Source organism: Protopterus annectens, chromosome 6.part1, assembly GCF_019279795.1.
Source record: "Protopterus annectens isolate FY-2018-M chromosome 6.part1, PAN1.0, whole genome shotgun sequence".
Classification (NCBI taxonomy): domain Eukaryota; kingdom Metazoa; phylum Chordata; order Ceratodontiformes; family Protopteridae; genus Protopterus; species Protopterus annectens.
The window spans coordinates 556,097,726-556,111,513 of NC_056738.1; the positions used below are offsets into that span (position 1 = coordinate 556,097,726).

At 36.3% G+C, this 13,788-nt stretch overlaps 1 protein-coding gene across 4 annotated transcripts in view; it reads right to left on the bottom strand.

Moving 5' to 3' along the window:
- Nucleotides 1–13,788, bottom strand: part of LOC122805673 (neurexin-2-beta-like) — a 1,444,051-nt gene that overhangs the window by 1,098,156 nt on the left and 332,107 nt on the right. The gene's annotated exons all lie outside the window — the stretch shown is intronic.

Here is a 13,788-nt window from a genome sequence, read left to right on the forward strand (position 1 = left end):
AACATGCAGAGCACCTTGCTGCCCAGAATACACACACACAATTCTACATTTTCACTTACCTGGCACTTCCACTTTAAACCTTTGATGTTCTGAACATCGATGTTCTGGTCTCGATGTTCAGAACATCGATGTTCTGAACATTCGCTGATTTAAAGTGGAACTATATATATATATATATATATATATATATATATTGTTCTTCATTTGAGAGTCATTTTCCATTATCCTGCCAGGTTTAACTTCTGCTGCTGGTTTTAGGTAACAGGATGAGCAGTTTCAGTGTTATTGTTTCTATGCTCATTTTAAGAATTTTAAATTCAGATTACAGCAAATGTTAGAAGCATCTTAAGAATATAAATTACAAAGAAAAGAAGGAAACACTCCCAAAGGCTGTCACAGTGAACTAAAAGTTAACCAAGTAAATATTTTAGTGGATAATGACTGAATGCTTTTAGGACCAGAACATTTACACTATGTTATTACATTTTCTATTTTGGTTGTTGAGGTTTTCAAACATATTTCCTAACTGTAATGACTGCTAAACTGGATTGCATTCAAATTAGATGTCATTATAACAAAGAAGGCTATCAGAAAACATCTTTGCAATTTAGGTGGCACGTTTTAGTTAGCACACATTTTAGAAAACTGTGCATTATTTTGGTAGCACATGAAACACAACTGCGCTGTACTAAAGTAACTTAATAGGGAAATGTCAATTTAGCTCCTGTTTTGTGAACCGGAGTATCTATCCTATCATTGCCATGGTGGTACAGCGGTAGCATTGTTGCCTCACAGCAAGAAGTTCTTCTGTTTGATTCTCAGCTGGAGTGCCTTTTGTGTGGAGTCTGCATATCCTCCCCGTGGTCGAGTGGCCTCCGAAAGACATGCATGAATGGGCATGCCTTTGCTGAAGGTTGTGTGTCGGGCTGGCAACTCGGCACCACAAAATTCTACTACCAATCATTAGAGGACCGGAGTTCCGCTGTGGCGACCCCTAACCGGGAAAAGCCCAAAAGACAAACAACAACAGTATCACCCTATCATTACATACTTCTCATCTACATTTTTTTTTCTGTTTCTCTGGACACTGACAGGAGGAGAAAACCCCTGAAAGGATTCACAGTTTTAATGTTTATATATTCTTTTGTCTAGAAAGGAAACAATATAGCAAGTGGAGAAACAAGTTGAAAGTTACCTTGAAGCAGTCTCCTTGTTAAAATCATGACTGCACCATAGCTGAATGAACCTACCTTCAGTGTATTTCTTAATCCTTTATTGGCTCAACTCATGCTGCTAGATAATCTTGGTTATCCCTACATTTAATGCACAGCAGTTAGCAGGATATAATACATCACAACCAGGTGTATACTGCTCTGACTTTCAGCTTTGTGCATTCAACTGTATCAGCACAGTCAGATGAGCTCAGTTTCTGCATTATGCACATCTGGGCATATTTTGAAATGCAGGTTAATTTAACCATGTTTAATTGGTTCTTCTGCCTTACTGCCAGCAAATCAATATGAGGTTTTAGTAGTGAAGGACACCGATCGTGGTACAAATGTGTTTGCTGCTGTGCTAATATGTTCATATTTATTTCAATGCAATGCATATTGACTTGAATAGCAAAAAAGTGGAGAAAAAGAATTCATACGAATAAGTAACATAAATTTGCTTTCAAGAAATCGTACACTTTTTAACTCCCGCAAAAGATTTCACGGTCTGTCTTTCACATTAATTAATTTTGCAATGATTAGTACTACCAAAATTTGAAACATGTTAGATATTCATTAAAGTTGACTCATCATGTTCTGGGGGTGTATGAAAAGGTTCATGCATAGAATTTAGTTGAATGTCAGCCTTTCAGACAAGTGGGCATTCTGCAAATCTTGTCAGCAACCTTCTCAGACATTCCCACTTAGATTTATAGCAAGTGTACAAACTGCAAATGACTGAATTATCAGCAGGAAGAAAGTAATTTTGCACAAGGAAACAGAGTAACAGTAGATATTTGACATAACTTCAGTATCTGCACTCCTGGCATATATCAGGCCCTTGTCAAGAGCTTACCACCTGGCTACAGACTTTATTGCTCATTGTTGGTAATTATTTTTTGTCTCGTTTTCTTTTTCATTTTTTTGGTTTTGCCCTTCCACCCTGCTTATTGTCAGCCCCTTCACAGCAATTGCCCTACTTATTCCCCATCAGGGGTTGCTCTTTTTATTATCATTATTATGCAAGATAGCAGACATTTGTTGGAAAAAAATTATGAATCCTTCATGAAATACTACAGAATTGTTTAGTTTTTTGACCCATGGTGACACACAGACTACATGCAAAACATAATTTTGAGCAAGCATCCAACTTTTCTCATCAAATTCCTTTTCTTCATTTGACGGACACCCCCTTCTTGAGGGTAGCATGCAAAAACTTATAAAGAGGGTAATTTTTCTACTGCAAAAGGAATAGGTTCTAAATTTTGTCAAATAATGAAGGCCTTTCTTTACCAACACTAGACCTCCATTGTCTCAAAAAATGTCATACTGTAAAAACCTGTACTTTATGTTTGAGAGCTAAACACCTTAACCATTAGACCAAATCCCAACTGGGGTCAAAATTCCAAATATTATATAGACTCATAGGTAAATACTAAGCTATCAGTCTACATATGTTTATACATAGGGGACTCCTGGAATTTTTTTAACAGCTTCAAAAAAATTTACTGAGACATCAAAATACTCCCATAGTGATACTTATATTTATACTGTTGACATAACATCCCTATTCATTTCCATTACTCAAGAAAAATGTGTGGAATATGTCAGGAATGCTTTTACATAAATACAGCAACTTGAGGAAAAATCAGATTTACTTATACTGTTCTTTACTTGATATTTTATTGAAAAATAATGTATTTCTGTTTAATTCACACATTTATAAACATTAGAAAGGTATCACTATGGGGGCAACAGTGGGCCTCTGCATTTTCCAGTTTAGTTCTTGGTTGGTGGGTGTTAGAGATTCTACCAACTTTCATCAAAAACTTTAACATTATTACAAAAAATTTCTGGATGATTTGTTTTTTGTCCTTCAAGGCAAAACAGGAAGTCATCAAGTCTTTATAGATGGCTCAAATTCCAGCACATTTTTCTTACAGTTTGTCCTAGGGGAAGTGGGACACAACGTAATTTTTTTGGATGTGGAATTATGTTATGACAGTACCACCTCAAGATTTCATAGCTGTACACATCGCAAAGGTACCTTTACAAACCACTATTTACACTATGAGTCACCATCCAACATACATGAAGAAGAACATTCCTAGAGGCAAATTCATTCAGGCCTCTAGAATGAAAAGTAGAGGCATAGATTTTGAAAAGAAGACAGAGGTTATCACTTTTTTTGTTTTTAGCTGCAGGATATGATAAAGAGCTTTTATTATATACTGCTGAAGAGATGCAATCAAAATGTAAATCATAGTTTGGTTCTATTTTGATATATGGATTCTCTAAAAAGATTACTGGGTCTTTAGTACACATCACAGATGAACCACAACATAACAAGCAGGCAGATTTTCTTTGGATATGACAGTGGACAGTGACACTATCAAAAATATGATATACAATAACTGGAAAATTATTGCTGGGAATATTGACATCTCTAGTGTAGTAGGAGAGGTTTCTGCATTTGTGTACAGCAAAAGTCAGTGTATTAAAAACTTGCTTGAAAGGAATTTGACATACATTCCCTCACTATTTACACAAAAGAGACAGGGTACTTATAAATGTTATAATTGTAGATCTTGTAGATACATCAATGAAGGACGTTATATTTTTCTATAACATTCTGCTTACACTTTGTGGCCAGAAAATAGATACACCTGTAATACCAAAGGTGTAATATACATAGCTGTCTGCTCACGGTGCTCAAGCTTGGAGTATAAAAGGATCTGTTTTGTATTTTTTTAACATTCTTGATAAAGTCTCAGGACAAAAGCAGATATTAAACTGAGAATATGCTAGAAAGATTGGTCTTTTCTGTCTTGCATTCAGGTATTTTGGTTTTGTTTTATATTAGTGTTGATATACCCCTGGTCGGGCTTTGCTTAATTTTTTTGTTCTTAGATGATACCACTATCTCTCTGAGGCACATTTTCAGTACAAAAAAACAGTAACTTAGCAGTTAAAAAGTTGGCTTATAATGCCTTGTGGCAAACACTACTTTGTTCATTCTGGGATGTCATATAACATCCTGATAATTCACGTACATCACCACTTGTTCTACACAGTCCATAGTTTTTACAGGTATTAACTGCACAGTAAGAAATAGATACTGAATAATGAAGCTGAGAAGAACATGTCCCTTCTGAAGACAAGCATCTGTAAGGCAATGTTAGAAAAGTCATTAAAATAAAGACATTTCTTGTTCTTCTCAGCCTGACTTTATTGACAAATAAATCATTTGAGAGGAAGAGATGTGGAAGAAAAGAAGGCATTGAGTGTCCCCCTATTAGCACCTGTCTGACTGTCCCAGAAAGCAAGACTGTGATAAATAATTGCTGAACTGTTAGTAAAGATCATAATTATGTGTATTGTACTCACATCTCACCTGGTTTCTAGGCCACTTCAGAGCAAGACTTCACACATTGCTTTTTATGGAACTATAAATGAGCTCTAATTTTATTTTAAGGAAAGCAAATCAATGTTTTGTGCCTTAAATATTAATCATTTTAATGCGATCTCTCCAACTATTCAAGGTTCTAGCCATGAAAGTCTTTATTTTCATTATTTTCTATAGTGCTGTGCCACAGCTGACTGCATGAGTGCACACACACACACACACACACACACACACACACACACACACACACACACACACACACACACGCACACACACGCACACACATGCACACACACGCACACACATGCACACACACACACAAACACACACACACACGTACACACACACATACACACACAAACATACACACGCGCACACACATTACAGAAGCCTGTAACCAAGTATTCTGGGTGCATATCTCCCTTCCTCAATATTGAATATAATTTCCTTCCCAGTAGGCTATATACCCCCCTTCCTTTATCTAGTGTTGTGATACTGACCATATTGTACACAACTTGACAATGATCACAGATTCTGCCAGTCTCACACTTACTAGTCTGCCAACAAGTATTGCATGTATTTGCACTTCAGTTCCTGCCTACATATCTCTAGCAACCCAATACTACTCAGCATCTCTCATCAAGAGCACTAGAGACAACAAAAAAGTAACCAGGTTCTCCTACCTAAACACAGACATCATTCAAAATCATCACTGTTGTCAGAGGATAGGATAGGATGCTAAAATGATCACCCAAACTTCATAAAGTTTAGGATAACAGACTCAGCATACAGGACAGAGCCTCCAGCACTACTGTACACCTGGCTGAACCTACCAATATCCAATACTCAGGCCAGGTCATCTCCTTCTCTAGGACCTTTGATGCTGCATAGCCACAACCTGCAGTCCCAAGTTCCTATGTCTGACCCCAGCATTAAAGGGTCTGTTACAAACTAACGTGGTAACCAGTTACAATATGTACACCTGAAATACAGGACAGGCTACGGAAGCACTTGGTGTCACTCAGGGTGGTCTTGAAAATTGCTTTTAGTTCCTGGCATTAAAACTGGTCCCAGTGTAGGACAACAACTTTCATGTGACACAATGTCTATCCCATGCTACACAACAGCATCTATGCTAGTGGTTTGCACTTCTTGTATATTATTTATCTTTACGCTGACAAGAGAACAAAAAATCAGTTCAGGAAAATAGCTAATTCACCACCTGCATGCAGGGTGCTACTAGACCAGTAATCAACTTACATTACTTTGGGAATATAAGCATTTAGATCAAGTTGGAACTTCTCTGACATTCACATTCTCTGCCTCCTTGTCAACAGGATACTCAGAATATAACACTGTACTGAATTTTAGTACTTTGATTTAAAAAAGCACAAGCTACACCTACTGGTATATACTCAGTGTTTATATGAGTAATTGCATGCAAAGGACAGAAAGCATCTTGAAAAAAAGAAGAAAAATCATTTGACAAAAATGCCACACAATATCTAATCCCCATATGCCTACATTAATTAATGGTATCCATTGCTCCATTGTGAAATTTCTTGGCAGCACTGGTAGGTATCCATTCTGACATTATTCCATACATAAAACAAAAAAGTTGTCTTATGTAAAGAATGCCATACACTGTTACCTAAAAGCACTTAACTCTCCATTTCAGTTTATAGCAGGCTACCTTCTGTGCAGAGCCTGTACATCTTCCTTACATCTTTATGAAGGTTCACTGGGCTGTCTATTTTCTTCGCTCATCCAAAAGTCATGTCCAGAGGTAATTTACTGAATTTCTGAAGAGCTTGATTTCATGTTTATGTGCGAGTGTACACACCTGTAGGCTTGTGTGTGGTGTGTGAATGTGGTTGTGTGTACTTATCCTGCAAAGGACTGGCATATCCCATATAGGATCGGTCCCGTAGTTTATGCCCACTGCTTATTAAGAAAGTTTTGGTCTCCCAGCATCCCTGTATATAATAAGGTTGGAATGTGAAAATGAAGACATGAATAATGATTATAATAATAATAATATCAACAGTGGTTATAATTTGAACAAATGTCTTTGATCTAGCCATTTATTACAATATCTGGCAGAGGTGTGCCTTTAACATGATACTCCTCTTGATCTGCATCAATACCATATAGCAGCTCAGTCTGCATATCAGATTTTCCACAGTCACTACAAAAAAGTATGGGACAGCTCAGTACAACACTCTTATAATTTATAGTTAACCTTAAAATGAAAATTAAAAATATTTACATTTTACACTTCTGAGCCAAATGTCTTATAATAAAGTTTCATTACAGTGCACCTACTGAGCATTTACCATTTTAACATATAAACAGAAATGGAAATTCCAAGTGTATACATTCAGAAACCTATGGAAAAATGTACGCAGACATAAAGAGCAAGAGTCTCTGGATTTATTCTTTTTGATCATTAACAACAAAGAGGGTGAAAATATTACTAAAGGTTACTGGAATGTTAATTGGAAAATTCTGCAAACTAGACAGTTAAAGATTTATCGATTGATGTTTTGTAAAAAAAGGGAACTTTGGAAGAGAGGATCCAGGCATGTGGATATAAAGATAATGTTATATTATGCAGTAGGGGTACATCGAAATGTTTTGTAAAGTTGTGTTAAATTGTGTTAAATGTCAGAGTTGTGTTAAATTGCATTAAATGTATGAGTTTTACAAAGTATTCTGTATATTAGAAGCAGTTGTGGTGTATTTGGTGCAATGTTACTTTATGATACATTATAAAGGAAAACCTGAAATTATATCCTAAATGCACATAGTGGAATGCATGCACAGTATCACTGAAAATAATGTAAATAATGCTTAAAAGGTACTGGCACCACCTGACAGGGATATAACCGTGGCAACATGATGTATTATCTAAACTGTTCTTTATACTGCAGGATAGTGGAACAGAACTCATATCATGTACTAAAGACTCAACAAAGAGTAAGAAACTGTCACAAACACTCATTCTCTCTTTTCAAAATCACAATCATGACTTTAAAAATAATATATTTAAATCATGTTACTTCCAGATCATCTTGTTTTTCTGCCGTAGCATGATCCGAGAAGAGATTCATACTTGAATTAACAACAAACTTGTCTGTGTGTGTGCTATGAATACTACAATTTTACGAAGAAAAGTGCATCTGACTTAATTGCAATATGATCATGTGTCACTACAGTTAAATTAGCAAGATGCATACTGCTTGAGAAAAAGTTGTTAGATCCTGATTATTTGTGAACTCATGGAAAATCAGTTAAACATCAAATCAGAAAGATTATTTAACTTTTTAATTGGCTGTTTATGGAACCACGGTAGTTATAAAAGCTCTAGAAAAGTAGTTATAAAACTATATAAAACATTGGCTGAACAAAACCTTAATCATTAACAAGGACTGAACAAACACTGAATTTTGCAAATAATTTCTTCAGATTTCTTACTGCATTTCCCAGGCAGCTCCTAAATAGTTTATTAGTTTATCTGAAATGGGTAAAGCAAAATCATTTTTAATAAGTAAACTCATTCTGGAACTTAATAATTATGCAATACAGGAATGGGCTTTCCTGTACTACAAAATAGCATGTGAGTTTCTTATTTCCTAAACACATCTATGACTTCTGGATGACCAAGAAACTCAAGATGGCAAACAATGCTGTCCGTATATGGCACAAAAACAGCCTCAAAATAAAGGGCCTTCAAAGAGTAGCCAATATAAGGAAATCAGTGAATTAATCACTGAATATCAGTTGTTGGTGATATGAACAGGTGAATTTGGGTCTTTATGCTATTATAAAAGCAATAGTCATACTATGAAAACCAAAGAGTCAGAGTCACTAGATTTCTATTTATAACTAGTCAATTTGCTATGCTTCGTCATTTACATTTCTGAGCAAAATAACACTTGGAGCTCTAGAAACATCAGTTGGTACAGATTCTGCAAACTAAACAGGGCCACAACAAATTTCTTGGAAATGAAGCAGTTAACTTGCAAAAGCTGCTGATTGCAGAGTGAACAGGTCAGAGGGGAAAGTACAGCTGTCTCTTTAGTAGTTCAATAATCTGCTGCTGGTTAGAAATTACCTCCCCTTCTCACTTTCCTTCTCGCTCCCTCTCCACCTGATCCAATCTTTCTCATCACCAGGTCTCTAGAGACTGTGATTACGCAGGCTAAAGCCTTTCCTTTAATCAAGCCACAGCTAGCTTGGCTGATATGTACTCTCAGAGGGGAACCACTGCTGTTAGAAAGCACCGCCATTTTAAACAGTGAGATTTTTTTCCTTTGTCAGTGTTAAAAACTGAGGCAGGAGGCTGTGTTGTTACATGGAAGTACAGATGCATAAAATCATAAAATGCAGCCACTTTTTAGGATGCATATAATACTCTGCTGATCCTTAAGAAGGAATAAACTCTTTCATGGAGATCTTAAGACACTAAGGGGCTGTTATTTACATACCCAACAGTCAAAATGGGTAATTAACAAGAATGCTACTCTGTATCAATTTTCTTCATGAGAATAAAACTTTTATTTTCAAGTTTAATGGTAATCTTATTCTGATACAGTACTAAAGCAATGTCCAATGGCTAGAACAGCTTTTCTTGCAAAAAAGATATACAAATAAATAACATTTAACAGAAATAAGAGGAAATCTGCAGTTAAGGCACACTCTTAAGGTTATATAAATCTGCAACAAATGTATTCTTAATGGAAACCTTAAAAGCAAAACCTAATTTACGTTGGTCTAAAAACAATCTTTCCAAAATACTTTCTAGCACAAAAGGCACATGTATTTTGCATACTACGTTTAAAATGTCTTGGATCGTGTATGCGCTTTATTCAATATACTATCTTTGATGCCCACTTTGAACTTCCCTTAGCTGGTGTTGTTCACTTTTAAAGTAGTCAGTTCTTCTCAGTATCTGTAGCGTTGTCACATGATATGCATGCGAATACTGGATGAGTTGCTTCAGGTGCTTGGTTACAAAACCTGTGCGACTGCATTTTCTCCAGAACTTTCCTCACTTTTTACTGCGAACATTCCAAGTATTGCTGCATTTTTGAAAAAAACAAATACACTCCCTTATTCCTGTATGCCCATGGTTTTGACTGTCTTGCACCCATGCTCCCAATTATTTTGCATGTGATTACACAGTAATTCTGATATACCTATTTCTTTCTCCCTTGTGATGACTCAGTCCCTTTCTCTTTGTGCACCATATTTTGTCACTTTACTTAAAGCAGGCAAAGCCTATAACAGGACTGTATTCACGCACTGCAAAGTGTTTCATTATTTTAGTTTTTCTGTAAAAAACGACTAAATCTCAACACTTGTTTCAGAGTCGATACGGGAGTACTACACGATTTATTGACTTAGAATAGTGACATACCATGCGAGTGCATGTTGCAAGTCAAACACTTGTCAGCACACATTGCTCACCTGTAATTAGTTGCACAAACAGGTTAACTACGTTAACACAAAATAATAAACAATGGAAAATATAGTGATTCAGGCATGAAGACTGTTGCATAAATGTGGTAGTTGTATATACAAATGTGGAAATGAGAACAGTTGAGCTTTGCATGCCTGCAGAATTTTGTCAGATGTTAACTGTTATGGAGGATGATACATGATATGTGATAAAGGAAAAGTTGGGGGTTCATCATCACAGGAGAAGAAATAATAATTCTGCATAACTTCAGCAAAGCAGTTTTAGTGTGCTGACAGTAAATGAACTCTGCTGCATGATGTATTTCACAATGCAGGAGTGTATAGTAAAACAGGCAGCTGATTTCCCACGGATTTTTTAAAGGCACTAACACCCTTTAACGACTGATGAAACAGAACAATAATAAACTTGAAACATGCATCAGAGACATCATCAGATTTTCTCAAAAACAAACCTGTGCAGTCTGGACTATTACTGCTTATGTTACACAACTGCATCTACAATGCTCTAGTTAACAAAGACAACCAAACAAACATCTGTCTGGTAAATAAGCATATAATCATGGCCGTTTCTGTATCTGTGTTGGATGTAGGTGGAATCTTCCACTGTGCTATTGTTAGTAAGGGGAACAGCTAAGTTGGATTGTAAAGGTAGAGATGAGAAAAGCTGAGGAAGTACAGACCATAAAGAAAATGAACTAACTGTAACAAGAACAATTTATGGTAGGGGTATATATCAGTATAGCATTTAGTCATGGCTTACATGAGTATTGGATTCTGAGATCAAAACACAAGTGACCATAACTAGCCAGGCATAACTAATTTCCATAATAACACATAACCCATTGTGCATTATTCCAGAATTAATAGATAGCAGGAGTTGGGTAAATATGTAATTTATTGAGTAGAAGTATAAATGGTGTAGAAAAAACATTTTGTCCTGCAGAATACTGCATTTCTGCATCATAAGCAAATTTCCCTTCTCTTTTCTCAGCATGTGATGCCACTTCTTCAAAGCAGGCACATTTCTATGTCTGTAACAGCACTATATTCATGCACTACGATGTGTTTCATTATTTTTGTTTACCTGTTAAGGCAAATGGAAACACTGAATAAAGTAAGTGTTATTACTTAACATATGGAGTATAATGAGACAGGCCGATGGCAGTGTGTTACATGTCCCCAGCAAAATAATGCCACTACAAAGCAATGCCAGGAGCAGAAATTCTACAACCACAGCAGTTGATGCAGTTAGATTTATCTTTTTTGGGGGTTTGAAACTCACACTCTAGGCATAAAGCTGAGAAATAGTTATAGACCTGATTCCATTCCATCGCAGGAAGCATATGAATGCATGCCATACACTGAAATAATCTCACTATACACAGAGCAAAGGGCAATTTACAGGTTTCTCCAGTTTATTTAATACCAGTTGTATTACAATTGTTGATGTGACCTTATTGTATCCATATTTGTTTATATTACTTCTACCTTTATGGGAAAAGATTCTCTGCCACACCTTAGCTTTCACTCTCTGAATATAGGACAGTTTCCCAGTTTACAACAACAGAGGGTATAACTATTTTTTAGTTAGATTTGTGGGAGGGAGCTTATGCCTTGCTTATGGATACAAAAAGTCTACATAGGATCAACCCACCCATTTGGTTATAAAATATTAAATTACTGAGTAGTCATAAGTTAAAATTCACTTAATATGTATATATCGTAGGGCCTTGAAGAAAGACAGACAAACTGAAAGAAAGAGAGAGGAACTGAAATAATATAAAAATGCAGCTACTCCAGTGCAGTTAAAGTCAAGACAGCAGAAACTTTCAAAGAAAGACATATAAAAGACGGGCTGCAGGGAGTGTTCAGTAATAAATGCAACTCATAGTATGTCATAGAAATGCCTTTCTAGAGGCATGAGACATATTAAAAGCAATGATATTCTACACAACTGCATGGGATAAACACAGATCCTTTATATCCGGGTGCTGGAAGAACGGGGTCATTAGGTAACAGATTCACTTTACCCTCTAGTTAGGATGATGGGCAGACCGGGTCAGTCAAGTGGTCATATCTGCCACAAAACACTATAACTCAATGATTCTACATTTCTATAACCACGAATTGCAGTTTAGAATATGTGATGTCTCCTGACTCTAGGTTATTAGTGTAGCTTGGTATATAACTGGCTCTTCAAACTGTAGTTCATGGAACAACTGATCACATTCCAAGTGATTCAGTTTGAATTGTATTCATTTGCTTCTCAACCAGCTAAAAGGACTTGTTTATCTCTGAATCATTTCTTCCATGGCCCAAATCAGAAGGAACAGATTAGTGCAGTATAGGTGGACAGTACTGCAGAGCAGTGAATCACCCTGCATGCCTTAAGGAGGGTGGAAGAAACCAGGGTTCTTACAGAAAAATGCAAAGTCTCTGTACTGGGAATGAACTCTATACATTGTAGCTATAATGCAGAAATCATAATTATTGAACTAAAAAGCTGTTCCAATTCCACCAAAATAAATAAATAAAACTAATTTACATTTTCTGGGTATAAGAATCACCCTTACAAAGGAAGCCACACCCAGCACACCTAGATAGATATTTATTACTGTGTAAGAAACGGCTGCAAGTTGAAGAAAATGAACTATGTGCATTATAGAAAATACTATGTCTGTCACTGAGAGACAGCACTCTCATGTTTGCTGAGTAATGAGCAGTAGATACGACTGCTGTTGACAGCAGCAGGAATGGTGGACAGTAGATGAGTGTGAACATGAAATGTAACTTTTTTTAATAACTGCAACTCTACAAGTTTTATCAAGCACAGTACAACATTTTGGGAAAAAAAGCAGTTGGCAGGTATGATTTGGGATACACTGCATGGAAAAAAAATATTTTCAGTCTGAAAAACATGTAATTTTTACAAAAGCGCATGAGTGTACAACAGTTCAACGGGACTTTCACACTAGGAACAAAGGTAGAGGAATGCTGAATGTGATTTACCCAAATGCTTGTGAACTTGATGAGGACATGTTCCAAGATGTACCATGGATGACTTACCAGGAGTTTTACTTTCATTGTATGCTTACCTTTGTTGCATATGGACTAGGTAATTGTTCCATAGCATGACTACTCGATAAGTATTGACTAATCCTCCCCTGCGTTCTAAAGACCTTTTATGTGGATGGCATTGAGAAGCAGAATAGGGTCCATCTGTGTGTCCAGAACAACATTACCCTTTACATTCATAAAAAAGCTATTGATCAACTTGTACAACAGAAAAGGTGTTAGCTACTGAAGACCTTTATCATACAGAGATTACATGAGTAAGTGAAGTACATTAATAAAGAACTCCCTTTTTCCTTGTGTGGAAAGAAACCAAACAGTTATGTGCTGAGGATTTAAGAAGTTTTATCATGACGGTGAAACAATTAATGCCTCCCTTATTTTATTGTTAGAAGCACTGCTGTTTAGCATTCAGCATTCATTCTTCCAGGAGCAATGCAGACTAAAATGTGTTTACTGTCTTAGTTTCATTTTCAGTTATATTCTCTTATTCAGTTGCTGCTACTAATATACAGCTCATAGGTAAATACTAGACTATCAGTCTGCAGACGGTTATAAGCTTAGCCAATAAGAGGCAAAGTCCTTAAACATTATGCCAACCCACCCCCCAAAAAA